The sequence below is a fragment of the Coptis chinensis genome, chromosome 2 (genome assembly GCF_015680905.1).
Source record: "Coptis chinensis isolate HL-2020 chromosome 2, ASM1568090v1, whole genome shotgun sequence".
NCBI lineage: Eukaryota > Viridiplantae > Streptophyta > Magnoliopsida > Ranunculales > Ranunculaceae > Coptis > Coptis chinensis.
The window spans coordinates 35,083,275-35,107,542 of NC_141457.1; positions in this window are offsets into that span (position 1 = coordinate 35,083,275).

The window sequence follows — 24,268 nt, forward strand, 5'->3', positions numbered from 1 at the left end:
CTAGAGGACGAAGAGCCATCAGAATGAAAGGGAGAAGGGTTCTCAGACGTTATTGTTGACATCGAGAAAAAGAAGAACAGACTTGAAAGGGGAAGAAGATACTAACAGTTGTAAAGTAAAGAGGAAGAAGAAGACAATGCCAGCAATAAGGTAAGAAGAACAAAAACCAAGAGAAACGAACCTGAACCTGAGCCCAATGATGACAAAATCCAACCGGAGCCATACCAAAGAGGAAGAATTCAGGGGAAGGAAGAGCAATAAGGTTTGAGAAAGGGAGAAAGGTGCAGAGAAAGAGAAACTAAATGAAGAAAGTGAGGGAGAGAATGGAAATGGGAGTCTAAATAGTGCGGGGGCAAAAAGGTAATTGACCAGGTGCGGAAGCCGAAGAGACGGCAGAGGAACCGCCAGGAGATTGACACGTGGGGGTGCAGAACACGAGGAGGCGCAAAAATGGTGCGTGTAATGAGTGCCCTGTAATGCACGCAAACCCCGATGGAAGACCAAACAAGTCTAGATAAAAAAAAAAAGGAGAAGGTTCTCGATCCTAGGCCAGTCGTCAAAGGCCACGACATCGAGAAGGGGCATTTGTAGTGGTAGGATCCGTGATTACCAAGGTCAAAGGTCGATGGACCGATGCAAGCCACAGTAACTGGAGTCGGGGAGTAGAAGATAGCCAGGAATAGTAGGCCCGAAGCAAAACAAGCTGCATATTTGAGTGTACAGTATCATACTGCGGAGAGCAAAGGTGCACTAAAACCCTACGCGTGGAAGACCGAGAAACGGTAGATGGGAAGATAGGTGGACGGCTGTGATGGGAAGGAGAGGGTATAAAAAGAATAGTGTTAGAGGAAAGAAAGAGAAAAAAAGAAAGAGGAGGGGGGACTGGATCTCAGTAGGGGTAACATACGCTCATACAGCAGGTGTATGCGTACCAGATCTTAATCTCATGTAAGTTTTAAGTCTAATAGACAACTCCTAATGAGCATACAAAAATTAGCCTGATTATTACTAGAAATAGAATCCTCTGACTGAAGAAACGAGGAGTGAAAGAAGGAGAGCCTGAATGCTTCCTTGCTATGCTTATAAATAGCGTCTTTAATACTAATCTCAGTGTCCTGTAGAAGTGTGGAACACTAAACCAACAAATATTTCGAACTAAAATATAACCTGTAACTAACCTATAAATCGGGCTTACTTCAGAGGGCGCGGGCGCGCTTAAATATAAGGTAACTAGGGCGTGTGCGCGCTGTAAACTTAAGAAAAACACAAACATAGGTTATTGGAGGTCAGGGTGCGAGCGAGCTCCGAAAAAATTGAAAATTTTACAGTAGTTTGCTAAGACATACAGTAAGAAGCCTGTAAAATTTGAGAATAATCGAAGTTATAAAAGTACTTTTACTACCCTGCAAAATTTGTGAAATAGTTTTCAGACACAACACAAACAACCGAATGGTTAACTAAGCAAAACAGATTCAAAAATCGCCAAAATTTTATTGGAGACTTTTGACAGATCATGTGGGTTCCTGTAAAACTTTAGAACAATTGGAGTTCTACAAACACTCCTTATCGACTGTTGTACCAGAACTTAAATGTTGCAAAACTGCAGAAACACACTGAAAACAATCAACTAGTTAGATGGTCAAAACAAATAAAAAACTCTTCAAAATTTTACTACAAACTCTGGACTTATGATAGATACTCCTATAACAATATTAGAATTTTCAAAATTGCCTAAGTAACCCTACTCGTCTATTTTTCTAGAACTTACGGTTTGAAAGCTGAAATGCAGCACTGTAAAGACGGTATTAGTTCACTAGGTAAAACAATTAGGAAAATTCTAAAAATATTCCAGTAAATCAATAACACCTTAAGGATTATGCCTGAAATGTTTTAGAATTTTTGAAAAAGGCGCGGATTGATAAACGTAAAAACTATTGTTTTACCTACTCTTAACTAGTTATGCTATGAATCAGTAAAACTAAATGATGTTTACGCTATTGATCAAAGTTCTACTCTTGTTATCGTTCAATATAATTGGAGTAGAGAATTCGTTCCACTCCTAGCTCATTTAGATGTAAATATTTCCTAGTTTATGTATTCTACACAAATCGATGAGAGTAATGGATTGAAATTATGCTAAGACGGTGTTTTAACTAATTTAGATGTTATGATTTAAACTATGGCAATTCAATACTACGATGTGAATATGGGAAGGAATTAGGGGAATTTGATTCCATCTTAATTCGACTTAATAAACTAGCATATAATTTGTTGTAATCTTAATCTTTACGTTTTCACGTAAAGGTTGGGTATTTCTAATCCCTAATTATTCATGACAATCTCTACCAACTAATAATTAGCATGTGAAGTAATTAAACCCATTCTCATGGTGAACTAATTACTTTCTAGAGTGGAATAGATTATCACAACTATATCTACACTAACACAATCAAGTCTTCATCAAAGCTTCCTCAAACCCCTCTAATGGAAGTTTAGCTTTGATTCATCAAACTATCATTCATGGAATAAGAACAATAAGAACATGACATTATTGAAAGAATAATAATTACTTTATTAATCTAATTGAAAGAGTCTAAGAATTCAAACTGTATTAAAACTGAATTAAAACTAACTTAAAACTAAGTTTATGAATAACTAATTATATATCAAGAGTGATGCCTTAGTCCTCTTTATATAGAAGAGGGCTAGGTCTACAAATTCGTGTATGGGCTTTCGAGCCATGTTTTGGGCCATAATTGTTTTTTAAAAATAAGTTAGGGTTAGGCTGACCCTCACCTGCATTAATTAACCAAGTCTTACATAGGTGGTACCTAGAGCATCCTCCTCTATGAGTCTATGCAATACTCTATCTAGAGGAGGTATAAACACTAACAAATCATTACATTTAGAAGGCTTAAATCCTGCAAGTGAGTCTGCCGGCTTATTAGCTTCCCTAAAAACATGCGAGAAAGTACAAAAGCTGAATTTCACAGCTAGTTTTGAGATCAGGGACTCCAAATTCGAACATGTCCATGGTGGTTTTGCAATCTTAGTGATGATTTTCACTACTGTAAGGGAATTAGATTCAACTTCCACTTTATGTTAGCCTAACTCATAGCATAGCTCGAGCCCGATCGCAATTGCTTTCTGCTCCTGATAGATTACAACTTGAATGTCACCACTGCCTGTATAAGCTGTCAGCACCTCGCCATGACAGTTTTTGATGGCACCTCCATGACCAGATCCCTCATCCGTCAAAGCTCCATTAACATTTAGTTTTACCTTGCCTTCCTCTGGTGGGATCCAATTGCACTGACACATCATCCTTGCTCTGAACTTGAGCTGAATACCCAGTGACTGACATAGCTTTCTTGCTTCAAGAGAATCTTCGATTTCAGATGCTTGAGTCTAAATATACGTCTTGGTTTCTCTGATGATTTTCCTCAATACTACTACAGCTGGTCTAGCATTGCTATTGAATCGTCGCCCATTTCTTTCTTTAAATATCCCATCCACTGTCGCACAAATGTAGACCTTATAAATTTATGCCGCTAAACTGGATCCTCTGCATAATCTCAAAAACGAGGACCATTCCCTATTTGAAGTTATACCATAATATCGAGCCCAAAACCGGATTTGTTTGGTCCAAAAAGGGTTTCTCTATTGGGAATTACTGCAATAGCCTTTTCATCCACTTTTGCTCTTCTGATTGGGTCAAGGCTTAGACCATTAAAACGATCTTCTCGATCCAGTCGTTTTGACATATGGTAGGCCCAATTCTGAGGTCGGAGTCCAAAGATACGACCTTCGACAGTTCTGCTGACTTTTATGCGCTATTTCTTCCCGCGTTGACTTTGACCGGGCTTTAAAAAGGTTTTTTCTCCTTGAATCTTGGCCTTTAATCATAGAACTTCTTAGAAACCAACCTTTTCTTCTTTATCTCGCAAAAGGGACACATTTCTGAACATAATTGACTCTAATGCTTGAAATACATAAAAGCACATAAACAACACTATCTCTTATTTATTAATCACATAATTGGTCTAAAAACAACATTGTTAAGGGGTTAAAACTACAATTTTGTGCTCTTATCAAACCACCCCCAAACAGCATTTTGCTTGTCCTCAAGCAAATATGAGAAATTAAAATAATTGACAAAAAATAGATTTATAACTAATCTCTTTTCGCCGAGTGTGATTGCATTTACCATATACAATAAGGCCTTAAACCACTAGGAATTCCCTAGTGGATGAGTTATAGTCTGGTGAGAGTTTTCTAGTGAAGGTACTCACAAACTTCATCTATACTACAACGATTAAGAAATATAACTACTGTTTCCTTATTTATTCTTCGATATCTATACATCTCACTAGCAATGAATACAGAATAATCAAGTCGAAACCTAAGATAATATATGCATATATAATAATCAATCATCTACGGATAAACATATAATCAGTGAACTATGCTATAAAATGCAATAACAGGTCCGTTTCTGAAACTTTGGAATATCGTCCTTAAGTAGGTCCTCACATAAAAGTCAAGACAGAAACCACTCTGATTTCTCCACTCAAGTTTTGCTCACTCCAGTGTGTAGTGGGCACACCTTATTTTACAATCTCAATGACACACAAGGAAAGGGAAGTCGATCAAACACATCTGCCACTTACTATCACACTAACTTATTCCTAATTGAGTTAGAGGTCTTTATTTGGGGTTGCGAGGATTAGGAGATGGTTTAAGAATGAAGAAAATAGAATTTCAAAAAGGACAAGTATGAGATAATAGAGTCTTCATGTTATGTAACTAGATAAAACCTTGTTCTTACTTTGCTTCTACACTTTGTTTCTATCCTTAGCCATTTTTTTTCTTTTTCTTTTGGCTTGTGACTCATTTGATTATGTTTTTGGAGTTCTAACTTTTTATTTCATTTATTTATATTTTTTCATTTCTTTGGATGGAAACTTCCTTTTCTTATTTGAAGCAACTAACAAATTCATGGTTTCATAGGTCTTTCTCTTTTCTATTTTTCATTTCATCTCTATTCTCAGGCTCATTCAAAGATGGGTAGGCTGATTTTATTTTTATTTTGTTTTGTAAAAGGGTAAAGGATTTGTGGTTTATGAAAGGCTAAAGAAAGGCTCAGAGGGGCGACTAGTGGAAATAATTTCATATAGGTTTGCATTTCTGGCTATATCGATCCAAAGAGGGCCTAAATTCTCGCTTAGGATATGGTATAGTGATCAAGCAAGTGGACGTGTGATTTCTCTATTCGAAATTTACTTCTCCCTTGTGTCATTTCTCAAATATTTCACTCATATAAGGCTTTAGGCTGTATTCTCACCAGATTTGTAGAATAAGTATACTAGCCTAGATTTCAGAAACTTACTGCCAATACAAACATAGCTGCTCATGCAATATATTTATTGAAAGATGCAAATATTATTACCTACATATTAACCTAAGTTTCTAAAAACTATTCTAATATAAGAGCTAACGTGAAATATCTAGACTATTATCATCATAGACAAAGAAACTATACCAATATTCGTAAGTGTATAACATAAATTTTTTATTTATATTTTTGAATTTTTATTACTAGAAACAAATGCATATTATACATATCTATATCCTAACAGGTGCCTTACATTACACGTGTTTCTATGCCACCCCCAACAAGAACATGCTTTGTCCTCAAAGTATTAAAATAAGGAGGTTAGGAAATACCATTGAAACGCGTAAAAATTGAAGAACACCTACAAAACAAATTTATAACATACTAATATAGGTAAAGAAAAACAGACGCAACTCTATACTACGAGTTCCACTCGTTATGGGGTTAACAAGAAGTAAATTGTTTGGGACATAAGCAGATACTAACAAAAAGAAAAACTTACCTCCTATCCAGCATTTAGGCATCATCATCCTCTTCTACATAGAAGCGAGGTTCTTTTGCGTCCTGCCATGCCATGATAACTTGCCAAGCCTTTCTCCATGTATCATCAACCCGTGCTAACCTGTTAAGTGTTACTCGGTCTGATTGGGTGTAAGGAGCAACCCATTGAGGTTGTACCCTCCATCCCAGCCAAGTCATAACACGAAACAAATGAACAATGCAATTGGTGGGTCTCATAATTTTAACCCCAGCCCAATCTGTGTAGCGGGTACAGAAATCAGGGAAAAAACAGCACATGATACGACAAACCAAAACAGGCATAAGAAGGTACTTATGTCTCATACTATGGCCTCTAGCTAAACTAGCCACTAAAACCTTGGGAATGTCATATAGGAAATGTCTTTCAGCTAAAGCAAGGAAAACGTCACCAGCAGTATTATTCGCAGAAATAAACTGCCAATCCCCTCAAGTATTCATCATAATGAAGAACATGGTAATACCTACGTTCAGGGACAGGCTGCCAAGGGCTATGTTATACTCCCCTCGGTCCATTACACGAAAACCCTCCCCCATAAGTCTCGTGAAAATACTCATAGTTATAAAGGTATGCATTATTAGTTAGATATCCCCATGAGTTTGTAGGAACAGGCATAGGCATTCCCACAACAAAAGCAACCAAAAACTTGCTGAAATACATTGTCGTATCATTAACTACAACAGAGAACACTTGTTCTCCCTCTGGTTGACAAAAGAACTTTGAATTATTATAGAAATATTCTATAAGTTGAGGTGAATACGAGTCATCAGGACTTACCAGTAGATGCTGCCATCTTGACTACATGATTCTATCGCGGAATCATCCTCCATAGGTGTCGCTTCGGAACAAATCTTCAAAAGACTGCTCTGGTATGACTGTAGGAGAGTTCATTTCAACAAATACACTCTAGGACTGCTGGAAACAACCTCGGAAGAATCCAAAAATACAAGTCAGAAGTGGAAGTGCTACAAAGGCCAAGGCGCAGGGCGCGCTCTTGTCTTGCTCGACTTCCAAGCACTTGAATGCGGGACATACTCCGTGTACCGTTCAGTGCTCTGACTTGAAAAGTGAAAAATAAAAGTGAGAGATAACAATGAGAGGTGTAAAGGGAGAGGTGTGGTGTGGAGTGAAGAGTGAATCAAGGATTTATAGAAGTTTAGTTTCTTAATCTAGTTCCACAAGTTGCCCAGATTGTTAAGGCAACTTGATGGAAACAGAATATTTCTAAAACCAAAAACAGAAACAAACTAGATTCATTATTCCAAAAACAAACCTAATAGCTTAATGGTTTGAATTTAAAATAGCAACCTTCCAATTCCATTCCTTAAAATTTCCACCACTACAACACTAGCTAAACCTAGCTACACCAAATTAGTAACATTCTCACATAATCATATTCTCACAAATTTGCAACAAATACTTCCAAAATGGTGGACAGAGCAAACAAAACAATGTTGAACAATTAATGCCACCCCTAAACAAATCGGGAAGGTGGGATTAATGAAAAACAATAGCATGCTTGGACAAACATTTAATTAAACTTACAATTCAACCAGAACCAAATATTCCAAAACAATTGCATAATCTAAATTACTACTTAACTAAACAACTAAACATAAAATTTTACTAAAATAGGGAAAAATTTCTGAACACAAAACAACTAAACTACGAGCCACGAGATGAGGATGGTTCCGAGTCATCAGTCCTTCGTCGACGACGCTCATGCCTCTCAAACTCGCCAGAAGTAGAACTCTGATAGGGTGGGAAGCGTCGTAGAACTTCCACTTGGAACTTCCGCTAACTCTCTAGATACGCGTTCATGGATTCCTCACTCTCCTTATCCCGCTGGACTAGGGTCGCCATACTAGCACTGAGCTCCTCAAAATTCTGATAGATGTTAACCTAACTAGTCTGCAGATCCACACAAATGGTATTAAGAGAACACATGCCACGATTAAGCAATGTCATGCGTTCTCCATCAAAAGTCGCCTTTTCCAAGGCATCGGCCTCAAAACATGCTGTATCTTCCTCATCATCATCCAAATCAACAACCCTATCCTCAGGCAACCACCACGGCTTCTGAATACATTCTGAATAAATCTTTGCATTGGAATGCAATTTCAACATAATCCGCTCAGATTTCAGAACATCACCAAATAACAGCATGAGCTTAATAATCAATGCAGGTTAGGGTGCAAAATGGCTTCCAACGCCACTAATAATATTTAACACAAAGTCGAGGATGCAAAAATCATACATCTTCTCCTGCAATACCCACAGAACGTGCAAACAGTTCAAACTATATCACTGGCCTTCAAGGTGCGAATGATGTTCTTACCAACCCACTGAGCTACAACCAGCTAGTTGGTTCTCAGAGACGACTGTCAAACACAATGCGATCTCGCATTGTACTCTCCTTCCAAAATAGTCACTCTCATCAGTGCCTCTATTCCACCCCACTGCGATTCCTGTATTGTAATTACGAGGTTGTGTGTGTAATTAACGTCCATAATCCTAGACAACATACACGTACAAACTTCTCTCCTTGTCGCATTCACCTTAATAAAAATCCTTTTACCCTCAATTTCCCTCTTCTTGTAAAAATTCAAAACCAAATCCGGATGGTAAAAATCATTCTCCATATACCAAAACTTTTGCCATCTCCTACGCCTTATCTCATTACCATAAAAGGGGGAAAATTGGTCAAAGGTGAAAACCTGTTCTGGGAGAATTTTTCATTTTTGGGCCATTTTTTTTGTTTTTGATTTTGAAAATGGGGTTAGGGTAAGGTGGAAGAGAGGTATTGAAGCAAGGAATTAAATTGTGGTTTGAATGGTGTGGGTGCGTGATGGATGTTGGGTTTTTGGTGGTTTAATGGAGTTGAAGATGGAAAAGATGATTTGGAATAGTGAAATTGGAGTGGGGTTGTTAAATTGGAGTTATAAGAATCAGTGGTTTTGTTTGTTTTTTTCTTTTTTTTTTTGGTTTGGTGTTTCGTTAATGGAGGCTGATGGAGGTGTGAAAATGGGGGAGAACTCACGAAGGGTTTCTCCTTTAGGGTGATGGAGAAACACATGCGAAACACGTGCATACAAGGTTTTGGGCCCAAGCCCAAACAAATTCAAAAATTGCCCATTCTGTCCTAATGCACGCAAACTTAAAATTGAAATTCTCGATTCATTAATGGTTCGATTTTGGCGAATGAGCTTTTAAAACGATCATCAAAGAGAGTACAATCCAATGATCTATAAAGAATTCAATTCTAACCATGGTTGACATATAGGATAATGGAAAACACCTCGAAGTGAGTGCATAACATAAATTATGTGATCAAATGTAATCTAAATTTATAGATATTGTCAAGCCGAATCAAAATACGACTAAACAGCATAAACAACAAGAATAGGAAGTTGAGAGATCAAGAAAAGGAAAGACGAAACACCCTAACCGCAAACAAATTTTAGACAACATAGTTTAAAAAATTTGTTTAAAAACGTGGGTCTTTCAAAGTCAGATTCCCGAGACTTGCTAGATTACTATTTTTATGGTTTTCTTTATTTTTTACTTTTAATGGATATGGATTAATATAAGGGAAAACAATAAAGTAATAAGGACATAATTCACACCATAGAGAAACATGACTCAAAAACCGAGAAAACATACAAGAGTGGAAAACGTGAATTAAGCTAAACGTGGACTTAGGATCTGGTACTTACAGCCACACACTCCAGAGGGAAGGCCTGGTTACCTGAATGGTGCACTTACCAATATATGGAAGTGAAAGGAAGTACACCAAACATAAAAGGTCAGTCCTCATAGACGGGGTCTTGTAAAAGGACATCCTCCACGTTAGGGGACATTAACTCGTGAAAATGTTTTATATGTTGGCCATTAACTTGAAAGGTATTGTTGTCCTTGGGATTTACCAAGGTGATTACCCCATAAGGGGTGACCTCAGTAACCATAAAAGGACCAGACCAATGGGTTTTTAATTTCCCAAGGAAAATATGCAAACGGGAGTTGTAAAGCAAGACCTTTTGACCAACTACAAACTCTTTACGCAAAATTTTTTTTATCATGAACACGTTTCATGTTAACTTTATAATCTTTTGCGAGATCATAAGAATCGCTACGGATTTCTTCAAGCTTATTTAATTGCAATTTGCGCTTGACACCTGCCTCATCAAAATTGAAGTTAAGGCTTTTTATTGCCCACATAGCACGGTGCTCCAATTCAATAGGCAAGTGACAAGGTTTTCCAAATACAACTCTAAAGGGAGACATACCTATAGGAGTTTTAAAAGTAGTCCTATACGCCCATAAGACATCAATTAGACGCTTAGACCAATCTTTCCTATCAGGATTTACAGTTGTTTCTAATATTTTTTTTAATTTCCCTATTAGAGACTTCTACCTGGCCACTAGTTTGTGGATGATAAGGAGTTGACACCTTATGGGTAACTCCATACTTTTTAACTAGAGACGCAACAACTCTGTTGCAAAAATGTGTTCCACCATCACTAATGATGGCTTTAGGAATGCCAAACTGACAGAAAATGTATTCCTTCACAAAAATAGGAAAATGACCCATGAAATCAATGCCCCATACATCAAAAATTTCTACAACCATAATGGGATTGAAAGGCTTTATATTATGTTTAGTGATTCGCCCCAGTTGTTGGCAACAAACACACGTCTTGCAGTGCATTTGGGCATCTTTAAAAAGGGTAGGCCAATAAAACCCACATTGTAGAAATTTAGCACCTATTTTCATATCGCTAAAATGGCCACCACAATCTTTGTCATGGCAGAAGGATAAAACCTCGTTATATTCCCACTGGGGAATACAACGACGAATAATCTAAACCGCACAATACTTAAAAAGGTAGGGCTCATCCCAGTAGTATAACTTAACTCTGCCCAAAAACTTCTTACGTTCATTTCTTGACCAAATAATATCATATATCTCATTCATTATCGGAGATGGGATATATGATACCCGCATCGAGTAACCGTAAGACTTCTTCCATGATCACCTCTTTCTTGGTAGGGTTCAAGCGACGCTGAGATTCGCGAGAAGTCTTTGCATTATTCTCCAAATGTATACGATGTGTCCATACATTAGGGTCAATCCCCTTAATGTCGTCTAGGGACCAACCAATCGCAGAACGATGTTCCCTAATCACCCTAATCAAACTTGCCTCTTCATCCGTAGACAACAGAGAAGATATAATTACCGGATGACTACCATCCGGATCAAGTTGAATATATTTCAACTCAGAAGGAAGAGGTTTAAGCATAGGGGTGGAAGGAATGTCGAAAAAGGTTTCTAGAGGTTCCTCATTGTAAACAGTGAAGACTTGTTTCGGTATCAAATCTTCATACTCGATAGATGGACCTACAGAAGGATCTTAGATAGGTGTAGACTTAAAAAGGGCATTGACTTCCTCTACGTAGGAGTCATCCTCAAAATCTGAACTTCCAAAAGAAAGGAATCTGTGCATCTGATCTTCTGGAAACGTGTTATTGAAATAATCTTGAGCTAACCTATCGATCATGCTAACCTCCCCATCGATAGTCGTATCAAGTAATTGTTTCATCATATTAAAAACATTTACCTTAGAAGAAAGATGGCCAAAAGACATGGACATCAAACTATCGTGGTAGTTTATAAGCGCGTTGGCAGTTGCCAAGAAAGGACGCCCTAAGATGATAAGAACAGAGTCGTTAGCGACTTCTGTATCGAGGATAACGAAATCAGCTGGACAGTAGAAATCCTGAACCTTAACAAGCACATTTTCAACCACACCCTTAGGATACTTAATAGACCGATCTACTAATTGCAACGTCATTTTAGATGGATGCATCTCTTGTAAACCTATTTGTTTATATAAATAATAAGGAAGTAAATTAACACTCGCCCCTAGGTCTAATAAAGTAGTTGTTGTGTGAGTATCCCCCTAAGGTGCATTGTACTGTAGGATGACCAGGGTCCTTGTACTTAACAATTCCATTATGTTCGGATAAAGTTGGAAACTGTTCAGTTAGAAAGGCGTCTTTAGGAATATTTGTTTTACGCCTAGTAGTGCAAAACTCTTTGAGAAACTTAGCATGATGTGGTAACTTTTTAATCTCTTCAAGAAAGGGTAGGTTTATCGTTAGTGATAACCCGAAAAAACAGTAGAATCCTAAATATTAATGCTACAAGAACACTAATACGTAATCCTACCGTTCTTACGTTTAAATCAATATTTCTTACTCTCAAAACAAAATCATGCAATACAACGAGTAAGGATTCGTTCCACTCTTAAACCTTCAAGACTTAAATAGAATTCAATTTATCAAACACAAGGAACAGTAAGAGTGATGTGTTATATGAAATATCTATTCTATGATTATACTGCGGATTCAATTTATACTAACAAGATACAATAATTCAACTACAGAAATACTAACTAGACTCTATGATAAGGAATTAGGGGGATTGATTCGCGCTTTAACTCTACTTAATCTACTAACAAAGAATGTCGTGACTCCAAATTGAAATGTTCAATTTGGTAAATCTAATCCCTAACTATTCATGGCAATCTCTACCAAGTAATAACTAGCATGTGAAGCATTAAACCCATTCTCATGGTGAACTAATTACTTCTAGAATTGAATAGATTATCGGGGATCTAATTCTAAGCTAACAAAATCAAGTTTTCACCGAGGCTTCCTCAACCCCTCTAATGGAGGGTTAGCCTAGAGTCATTAAACTATCATTTCTCATGGAATCTAAACAAGACATAATATAAAGATTTGAACTTTACTTGTTTAAACTCAATTGAAACTACTCATGCAAAAAATTGAATTAAGCTAATAATGATAACAAACAAGAATTTAAACTAGATCTATAAATGTAAGATGACAAAATCGAAATGACTAATAATAACTATTTTATTTATCTAATGAAATGAAGAACAATGATTCAAATGTTTAAACTAAAACAAGAATTTGCGACTAATTAATTAAAACTAATTAGATCTAGATCTACTTTTTCTAACCTAACCCTAGCTACCATTACAAGGAACTAGTTTTCTAAATAAAACTAGATAACTTAAGAACTAAGTTTTACTTTGTTTTTATATGTTTCAGATCCAAAAATCGTGCATGGGCTTGGAGCCATGTTTTGGGCCAGAGAATCAGGCCCAAAACCCAATTCTTTCAGTCCAAAAAGGGCTCTTCAGCTGCAGTTGGCTTCGACAGATGTTTCGTCCACTTTTTCTCCCCTGATTTGGTCAAGGCTTGAACCATTGGAAAGCTCTTTCCGAGTCGGTCGTTTTGACATAAGGTAGACCCAATTCCGAGGTCTGAGTCCAAAGATATGGTCTTCGGAAGTTCTGGCGACTTTTTGTGCAATTGTTTACGCCCGCGTGGACTTTGACTTTTCATCTTTTGACCGGGCTTTACAAAGGCTTTGTCTTCTTGAATCTTGGCCTTTAATCATATAACTTCTTAGCAACCAACCCTTGCTCCATTATCTCGCTAAAGTGGTACATATCTGCACATAATGGACTTTGAAGCCTGAAATACATAAAAACACGTAATCAGTATTAACTCTTAATTATTACTCACATAATTGGTCTAAAAGTATGATTATTAAGGGGTTAAAACTACAGTTTTGGGCTCTTATCAAACCACCCCCAAACAGCATTTTGCTTGTCCTCAAGCAAATATGAGAAATTAGAATAAGTGACCAAAATGGAGTTCTATCTACTACCGTTTATTTTGAGTGCGATTGCATTGACCATATGCAACAAGGCCTTAAACCACTAGGAATTCCCTAGTGGACGAGGTACAGCCTCGTGAGATTTTTCTAGTGAAGGTACTCACAAACTTCTTCTATACTACAACGACTAAGAAATAAAACTATTGTTTTCTCATTCATGTCTCAACTATCTATACATCTCACTAGCAAATGAATAAGAATAACCAAGTCAAAAACCTAAGCTAATATATGCATAATAATTAATCATCTATAATACAAATATATATACTATGAGTAATACTATGAAATGCCTAGCAGGTTCGTTTCTAAAACTCGGAATAGTGTCCTTAAGTAGGTCCTCACATCAAAGTCAAGACAAAAATCACTCTGATTTTTCCGCTCAAGTTTCACTACTCCAGTGCGCAGTGGGCACACTTTACCTTACAATCTCAATGACACACAAGAAAGCCGAAGTCGATCAAACACATCTGCCACTTACTATCACACTAACCTATTCCTAATTGAGCTAGAGGTCTTTATTAGGTGTTGCGGGGATTAGGAGATGGTTTAAGAAGGAAGGAAATGGATATTCAAAAAGGACAAGTCTGAGATAATAGAGTCTTCATATTATGTAACTAAAGAAACCTTGTTATTTACTTTTGCTTCTACACTTTGTTTCCATCCTTAGCCATATTTTTCTTTTTCTTTTCTTTGGCTTTTGACTCCCTTTTATTCTATTTTTGGAGTTTTGATTTATTTCTATTTTTCTTTTTCTTTGGATGGAAACTTCTTTTCTTTATTTCCTGAAGCAACTAACTAATTTTTGTTTACACAGGTTTTTCTCTTTTTCTTTCTTCCTCATTCTATTCTCAGACTTATTCTAAAATGGGTAGGTTGATTGATTTTTTTTTTATATATATTTTTTATTTTGTTTTTTTAACATGGTAAAGGAATTGTGGTTTATGGAAGGGCTAATGAAAGGCTCCGTGGGGCGACTAGCGGAAAATAATTCATAGGTTTGAATTTCTGGCTATATCGATCCAAAGAGGGCCTAAATTCTCGCTTAGGATATGGTTTAGTGATCAAGCAAGTGGACGTGTGATTTCTCTATCCGGATTTTACTTCTCCCTTGTGTCATTTCTCAAATGTTTCACTCATATAAGACTTTAGGCTATATTCTCATAGGATTTGTAGAATAAGTACTCTAGCCTAGATTTCAGAAACTTACTGCTAACAATCATAGATACTCATGTAATATATTTATAGATAGATGCAAAGAGTATTAACTACATATTAACCTAAGTTTCTAACAATTATTCTAATGCAAAAGCTATATGAGACTTCTAGATTATTAAGAGCATAGAGAAAGAAAACAATACCAATATTCCTAAGTGTGTAACATAACTTATTTATTTATATTTTTGAATTTTTGAAATTTTTACTAGAAAACAAGTGCATATTATATATATCTATATCCTAACAGATGCCTTAATTACACGTGTTTCTATGCCCACCCCCAAACAAGAAACATGCTTTGTCCTCAAAGTATTTAAATAGAGAGGGTAGGAAAAATACAATGGAAACGCGTGAAATTCTGGAACATCTGCAAAACAAGGTTATAACATACTAATATAGAAAAGAAAACGGACGCAACTCTATAAGAGTTCCATCCATTATGGGGTTAACAAGAAATAAATTGCTTGGGACATAAGCGGACACTAACTGAAACTAAAACATACCTCCACTTCAGCGTTTAACTCGTCATCCTCCTTTTCTATAAAGAAGTGAGGTTCCTTCGCGTCCTGCCATGCCATGATAATTTGCCATGCTTCACGCCATTTATCATCTATGATTGCTAACCTATTAAGCGCCACTTGGTCGGATGGGGTGTAAGGTGCAACCTGATGAAGTTGTATCCTCCACCCTTGCCAAGTCATTGCACGGAAAGATCTGATAATATAATTGGTGGGTCTCACAATGTCGACCCCAACCCAATCCATGAAACGGGCACAAAAAATAGGAAAGAAACATAGCATAATACGGGAAATTAGAACAGGCATAAGAAGGTACTTATGCCTCATGCTATGGGCTCGAGCTAAACTAGACATCAAAGTTCTGGGAAGGTCATGGCACATACGTCCCGTGGCTAAAGCAAGGAAGACGCTGCAAGTGGCATCATTCATAGAAGAAAAATGCCATTCCCCTAAAATGTTTAGCATGATCCAAAACATAACAGTTCCTATGTTCATGGACAGGCTACCAAGGGCGACGTTATATTCCTCTTGGTCGACGATACGGAAAATGCCTGCCCCATACGACTCATGCAAAAACTCATAAGTGTAGACATACATATTATCTACCCAATAGCACCATGGGTCTTGTATTTCAGCGGGCATAGCAAGTCCAAGAACAAATGCTAGCAAGAACCATAAGCGGTTCCCAGCCTACGTGTGTGATCACTTCGCGAAACCAAGCACCATAAGTAGTGCTTTGAAACAAATCTTTGAAAGACTGTTCCGGTATTATTATAGGAGATGTCATCTCGAACTACGCTCTGGAACAGCTGCGAATGAACCGGGAACAACCCGCGGAAAACTGGAATTTTTCTGGTCGACGGAAGTCAGGGCGCGAGCGCGCTCAACTAGGGCGCGAGTCGCGCTCTGTGTATTTGGAATTCCAGTGTTTGAGCGCGAGTCGCGCTGACCTTGGGCGCGGGCGCGCTCTGAACAAAATTTCTGACAAAAGTGTAGGGCGCGAGCGCGCTCCTCTGGGGCGCGGGCGCGCCCGAGGTGTTGATTCGTGAAAAATGCGACGAAACGTGGGAAACGTGGGAGTGAAAGGTGAGAAATGGAAGTTAGGTGTAGTGTGGGTTGTGAGTGTAGAATGAATGAAGTTTTTATAGGTTTTGAATTGTTAAAACGAATCGGTAAGTTGCCAAAAAGCTTTAAGGCAATTTCCGGAAACAATAAAATTTCGAACCCGAAAACGGAAACAACTCATATTCTTGATTCTATAACAACCCTAATATCTTTTATCTTTGGATTTAGACTAGTAACTTCTAAACTCTCTTAGATTTCATCATACCACCACATCTAATCATAGGTATGCCAATTATGACAATATATTCAACAACCTTCACTCCAAAACAAACTCTAAAATGGAGGATCTTCTACAAATCATGATAGAATAAATAATACCACCCCCAAACAATTGGGAAGGTGGGATTAACAATAAAACCATGCACAATTTGAAAAGAACAACATTATATTAAAATTGAAATTCAAACAACATTTAACTACCAAATTCAAAGTTAACTACGAAATTTAACAACGTAACATCCTATCTACTAAAAATAATAAAAAAACAACATCAAAACAACAAACAAGAAGAAATCTAGCTACTCTTCAAGGCAGCGAGGTGGGGGTAAGAATAAGAATTTGAGTGATCAAGAATAGAAAAACCAAACACCCCACCCCCCAAACAAATTTTTGAAAATAGGTTTGTAAAAATTTGTTTTAAAACGTGGGTCTTTTAAAGTCAGATTCCCGAGACTTAATGTGGGGTCATTTTACGTCAGATTCCCCTAGACTGTGCACACCCCCAAACAAGCATGAAACTGGGGTGGCACAAAGTGGATGATGCGTGGTCAACTATAAACAAATAGTCGGAAGAGTTGGGGGTCTAGCCATAAAAACATGATACTAAATACACTCCCAAACAGAATAATGTTGTATAATTGGAAGCAAACATGTAAGTAAAGGAATGAAAACTTATGCATCCTATCAAAGAACATATGCAAACCATCATGTTGTAATTGTTTTAAATAGTTGGAATGACCAAAAAGATGAATTAGCGATACTTTAGGTGAGAAGGGAATGAAGTGTGGATCCTGATGTCTTTCATTAAGCTTAGATGAAAAAAAATAAGACAAACTAGGTTTTTCACTACACTCGGTCAGAGTTTGTCTCTCAATTATCAGAATGGTGTACTCATGGGATTGTGTGCTAGGCAAACACTCTTCACTGTGAAGGTTGAAAAAATTATAGATGGTCTCTGAGGCAATTGGCTCAAGGGCAAAATCGAGGTTCCTTTTAAATGGTGGGTGAATGGAGGACTTAGTTGTGGTAGATGGTTGGATTATAGGAGGTGGTAACTCAGGTGGATGGTGGTTGGTTAGTGGTTCATCGGGTGGTGGATCCTCACATGCTCTTAAGAACTCTACATCTGGCTTAGCTGAATCCACAAGGTTGTGGTTCGTGGCTTTATATTTAAGATTTTCCTCTATTTCTTCCATTGTTATTTCCTCAGCTGCCAAACTGAATTGAGATTCACATTGCTCTAAAGATGTAACTTTCTTATTTTCTTGCACATTAACTTGTTCATGCCTTAGATTTGAATTGTTAATCTCCATGTCCTCACCTTCTTCCTTTAAAACACTACAAGTATCCTCAATGGCCTCATTCGAATGTGTCGAGACATCATCCAGCCGAGTGCGGTTTGCAAACTCAAAGGCCTGGACATGCTCAACAGGAGGGTCCATATTACGAGAATGCCAATAGTTATCAAATTCTTCCTTCGTCACATCTTTATAAATATCTTCTAAAGTGTAATCATTATATTCATCATCGGTGGATCGGTGGGAAGTTCCTCGGAGACATCGCTCAAGTTTGAGTGGTCATCGAAACTAGTCCTAAAGAGTCGTTTACAAGAATTTCCTCATCCGGTGGGGTGTGGAGTTAATATCATGGTTAATGGGAGGGTTTTCAGAAGGCAATGGTTCATGAAATGTAGGGTAGGTGTGAACTAGGTTATTTGGGTTAGTTATGGAAATAGTGTCGATCTCGGGATGGTAGAAATGTAAAGCGCGAAGTGAACCTAGTATCTTTAGGTTCGGTTGATTTCTGAAGTATTATTTTGGTTTGGGCCATCATTTCATCGAATGTTGTTAGTGAGGTGAAGCTTGGTGGTGTGGGTCTGGTTGGTATGGTGTTTGATAGTCATAGTTATTGGCGTTTGAGTGACTCTGGTTGATGTCGTCTTGTGATAGATAGGTTAGGTTGAAATTTGAATGGTTGGTTGATTGTTATTGGTGGAATTACATGAATAGTTTGGATGACTAGGAAACTTTTGATTGTATGAGTCACTATAAAAATTTGAAAATTGAGGCTCATAATTATTACTATATCCTATAGTAGGCTCGGGCTCTTGATATGATGGGCATTGAGAAGCCCAATGGTCGATCTTACCACAACATGAACATGGTGAAGGGTTCCCATAATGATTACAAGATTGCTCTTGATATGATGGGCATTGAGAAGCCCAATGGTGAGGGACTACCACAACATGAACATGGTGAAGGGTTCTCATAATAATTACAAGATTGCTCTTGATATGATGGGCATTGAGAAGCCCAATGGTCGGGACTACCACAACATGAACATGGTGAAGGGTTTGCATAATTATCATATGATTGTTGGTCTACATATTGATATGCCATATTGGTTTTTCAAATATATTATAGGACAATTAATATGCAACCACAACTCTAAGCATACATTTCTAGATAGGCGTGTGGTATTTCGTTTTAAGAAAACAAGCCTGATTATACTAGAATTAAAACTCCTCTGACAGAAGAAACAAGGAGTGAAAGAAAGAGTACCTGAATGCCTCCTTGCTTCGCTTACGAATAGCGTCTTGTATACGCGATTTCAGTGTATTTAACAAGTTAGAAACACTAAATAACTTTAAGGAATAGAAATTTGAACTTTCCTATGAAAATCGGGCTGTTCACGATGAATTTTCCTTGTAGGGCGCGGGTTAAGCGCGGGTTGGGCGTGGTCGCGCTCAAGGTAAGTTGAAATTACAGTGTTTTGGCGCGGGTCGCGCTCCAGGGTTTTCAAGTTTTAGGCCTTTTATCGTACTCCAAAAAATCTGAAATTTTTACAGTAATTTTCTAAGACGTCTATCAAGTAGCCTGTAAAATTTTAGATCAATCGGAGCTGTGAAAGTCCCTCTACAGCCCTTCAAAGTTTGCAAAACGGTTTTCGGACACAATACAAACAACCGAATGGTTAACTCATCAAAACAAATCCAAAAATTGCTAAATTTTTACTGGAGACTCCTAACAGATCCTACTTGTTCCTGTAAAAATTTGAGAGTAATTGGAGTTCTACAACCTCTCCTTATCGGCTGGTGTTCCAGATATTAAGTGTTTGCAACACTGCAGAAACACACTGGAAACACTCTACTATTTAGGAGGTCAAAACAAATAAAAAACTAGTCAAATTTTTACTAAAACTTCTGACTTAGGATAGATACTCCTGAAAAAATTATAGAATTTTTAGAGCTCCCTAAGTAACCTTATTCGTCTGTTTTTTAAGAACATACGGTGTGAAAACTGAAATGCAGCACTGTAAAGATCGTATTTTTTTAACAAGGTAAACCAACTTTGAAAAATCTGAAAATATTCCAGTAAATCAACAACACATTAAATATTATTTCTGAAAATTTTCAGAATTTTCAAAAATTTAAAAATACCTTCACCGCAGTGTTTGTCTCTGTAAATCCGCAGCCCCTATGCCTAAAACAGTGAACAGTTCCGAAAATTCAAGAAATAATAATGAAAAATTAAAAGGGTGGGTGGGTAGAGAATGGGGGATTGCCCCTTGGATTCAAGCAATTGAATTCTTGTCTTGAACGAGATTAAGATGGCAGCGGCGCCATTTGATAACCCGAAAAAACAGTAGAATCCTAAATATTAATGCTACAAGAACACTAATACGTAATCCTACCGTTCTTACGTTTAAATCAATATTTCTTACTCTCAAAACAAAATCATGCAATACAACGAGTAAGGATTCGTTCCACTCTTAAACCTTCAAGACTTAAATAGAATTCAATTTATCAAACACAAGGAACAGTGAGAGTGATGTGTTATATGAAATATCTATTCTATGATTATACTACGGATTCAATTTATACTAACAAGATACGATAATTCAACTACAGAAATACTAACTGGACTCTATGATAAGGAATTAGGGGGATTGATTCCGCCTTAACTCTACTTAATCTACTAACAAAGAACTGTCGCACTCCAAATTGAAATGTTCAATTTGGTAAATCTAATCCCTAACTATTCATGGCAATCTCTACCAAGTAATAACTAGCATGTGAAGCATTAAACCCATTCTCATGGTGAACTAATTACTTCTAGAATTGAATAGATTATCAGGACGAATTCTAAGCTAACAAAATCAAGTTTTCACCGAGGCTTCCTCAACCCCTCTAATGGAGGGTTAGCCTAGAGTCATTAAACTATCATTTCTCATGGAATCTAAACAAGACATAATATAAAGATTTGAACTTTACTTGTTTAAACTCAATTCGAAACTACTCCTGCCAAAAATTGAATTAAACTAATAATGATAACAAACAAGAATTTAAACTAGATCTATAAATGTAAGATGACAAAATCGAAATGACTAATAATAACTATTTTATTTATCTAATGAAATGAAGAACAATGATTCAAATGTTTAAACTAAAACAAGAATTTGCGACTAATTAATTAAAACTAATTAGATCTAGATCTACTTTTTCTAACCTAACCCTAGCTACAATTACAAGGAACTAGTTTTCTAAATAAAACTAGATAACTTAAGAACTAAGTTTTACTTTGTTTTTATATGTTTCAGATCCAAAAATCGTGCATGGGCTTGGAGCCATATTTTGGGCCAGAGAATCAGGCCCAAAACCCAATTCTTTTAGTCCAGAAAGGGCTCTTCAGCTGCAGTTGGCTTTGACAGATGTTTCGTCCACTTTTTCTCCTCTGATTGGGTCAAGGCTTGGACCATTGGAAAGCTCTTTCCGAGTCGGTCGTTTTGACATAAGGTAGACCCAATTCCGAGGTCTGAGTCCAAAGATATGGTCTTCGGAAGTTCTGCTGACTTTGTGCACTGTTTCTGCCCGCGTGGACTTTGACTTTTCATCTTTTGACCGGGCTTTACAAAGGCTTTGTCTTCTTGAATCTTGGCCTTTAATCATAGAACTTCTTAGCAACCAACCCTTGCTCCATTATCTCGCTAAAGTGGTACATATCTGCACATAATGGACTTTGAAGCCTGAAATACATAAAAACACGTAATCAGTATTAACTCTTAATTATTACTCACATAATTGGTCTAAAAGTATGATTATTAAGGGGTTAAAACTACAGTTTTGGGCTCTTATCAGTTAGATTTTTGAAAACTTTCCTAATCTCATCAAAATTCGTATCCTTGGTTAAGATGGCTAATCTCTACGGAAATGGTGGTTTCTCTCTATATTTAGCATATGGATCAACAAGATGTTTAACCTTGGCCTTTTGTTTCTTAGGTTGTGATTTAACTAGTACCTCTACAGGGGTAGGGTCTTCAGTTTCTAGTTTGCTGTCTAGTAAAATATCAGGTATAGGTGATAAAATGGTAAAATGATTGTTTTACCTACGAATAAGCGATGAAAATCAAACGTAAGTAAAACTAAACTATTTACGTGCTTATATTATCAAAGTTTTTCTACTCTCGATGCAATTGCAATATAGTTGGAATAGAAGATTTGTTCCACTGATAGTTCTTTAGAATTCTAAGTTAACTACGATTATTAGTCTATCAAAGTTAATGAGAGTAACGATGGAATTATACTACGATGGGAAACTACTAATTAATATGTGAATAACGAAATGACGGAATTCAAATACTAACTTGACAATAGAGAATGAATTAGGGGAATTTGATTCCACCTTGATTCAACTTAATCAACTAACAAAGAATTGTCGTAATCCAAATTTCAATGCTTTCGCATAACAAACTGATATTTCTAATCCCTAATTATTCATGGCAATCTCTACCAAATAATAACTATCATGTGAAGCAATCAAACCCATTCTCATGGTGAACTAATTACTTTCTAGATTTGAATAAATTATCACGACGATTTCTAAGCTAGCAAAAATCAAGTTTTCATCAAGGCTTCCTCAAACCACTCTAATGGAGGTTTTAACCTTGAATCATTATACTATTATTTCTTAAACAAGAACAAATATAACCATTCATTATTGAATAAATGAGTTAACTTTATAATCTAAATTAACAATAGTCTAAGATTCAAAATGGATTAAACCGAATTTAAAACTAATTTAGAACTAAGATTATGAATACTAATTATCAAATTAAAACAACTAATTATGAATTTAAGACAACTAAAGCTAAATAAGAATTTAATCAATAAACTAGTTGTAGGCAGAGAAATTATCAACTAAATAGCCCCATGAGTCTTGAATCTCAGCAGGCATAGGAAGGTCAACAACAAAAGCCAACAAGAACTTGGTTATTTCCATTGTTTCGTCATTAATAGTGATGGAGAACACGTGTTCTCCATCTATCTGATAAAATAATTTACAATGGTCATAAAAATACGAAGTAAGTGTAGGAGAGTAAAGTTCATCAGAACTTACCATTAAAGCTTGCCATCCTGCTTGTATGATCACTTTGCGAAACCAAAATCCGTATGTGTCGCTTGAGAACAAATTTTCTAAAAAAGATTGCTTTCGTAAGATAAGATAAAGCGACTCCAGATAGCCAGAAAAGGAAGTGAAGAAACAAAAGAGGAAAAAATAAGAGTGAAAGGTGAGAGTGCAAGGTTTGTAGTGTGGGTTGTGAGTGTAGAATGAAGAAAGTATATAAAGGGTTTTAGTTTCTAAAATGAATTAACAAGTTGCCAAAAAGCTTTAAGGCAATTGCCGGAAACAAAATATTTCCAAAACCTAAAACGGAAACAATCCATATTCATTATTCTAAAACAAACCTAATATCTTTTAGATTGAATTTAGAATAGTAACTTCCTAACTCTTTGAAATTTCATCCTACCACAATATCTAATCATAGTCATGCCAATATCGGCAAATCTGATAAGATTTTAGAGTAGATCTCAAACTCATCATGATCTTTGTTATTATAAGGGAGACGTGTAATACTCTTCCCAACTCATCTAATCATAGTTATCAAAAACTCGAGGATACATAATTCATACTTCCTCTCCTAGAGTATCCATAGAATGTGAAGACAGTTCAGGCTGATGTCACTGACTTTCTCTTTTCCAATGACATTCCTACCAATCCACTGAGCTACAGCCAGCTGGTTGGTTTGCAGAGACGATTGGCGAACATAATGCGAACTAGCATTGTAGTTACCCTCCAAAACCATCTTGTTTATTAAAGGTTCGATCCCACTAACTTGGGATTCCTGCAATATGGCTACTAGAGTGCGTCCTTCCTCCATACCAAAGATACGAGCCAACAAATTTTTATCCACTTCTCTCCTTAATTTATTCAGCTTCACAAAAATCTTATTCCCATCCAACTCCCTCGTCCTATAAAATTGTTGGACCAAATCTTTCTGATAAAAATCGTTCGTCGAATACCACAAATTACTCCAATCCCTACGAATCATCTCCTCACTGTATAACGGCTCAAAGTGGTCGGCAGTAAAAGCTTGTTCCGGCAAAATTCTTCGACTTTGAGCCATTGAAGGTTGTAGTCAGTTTGTGG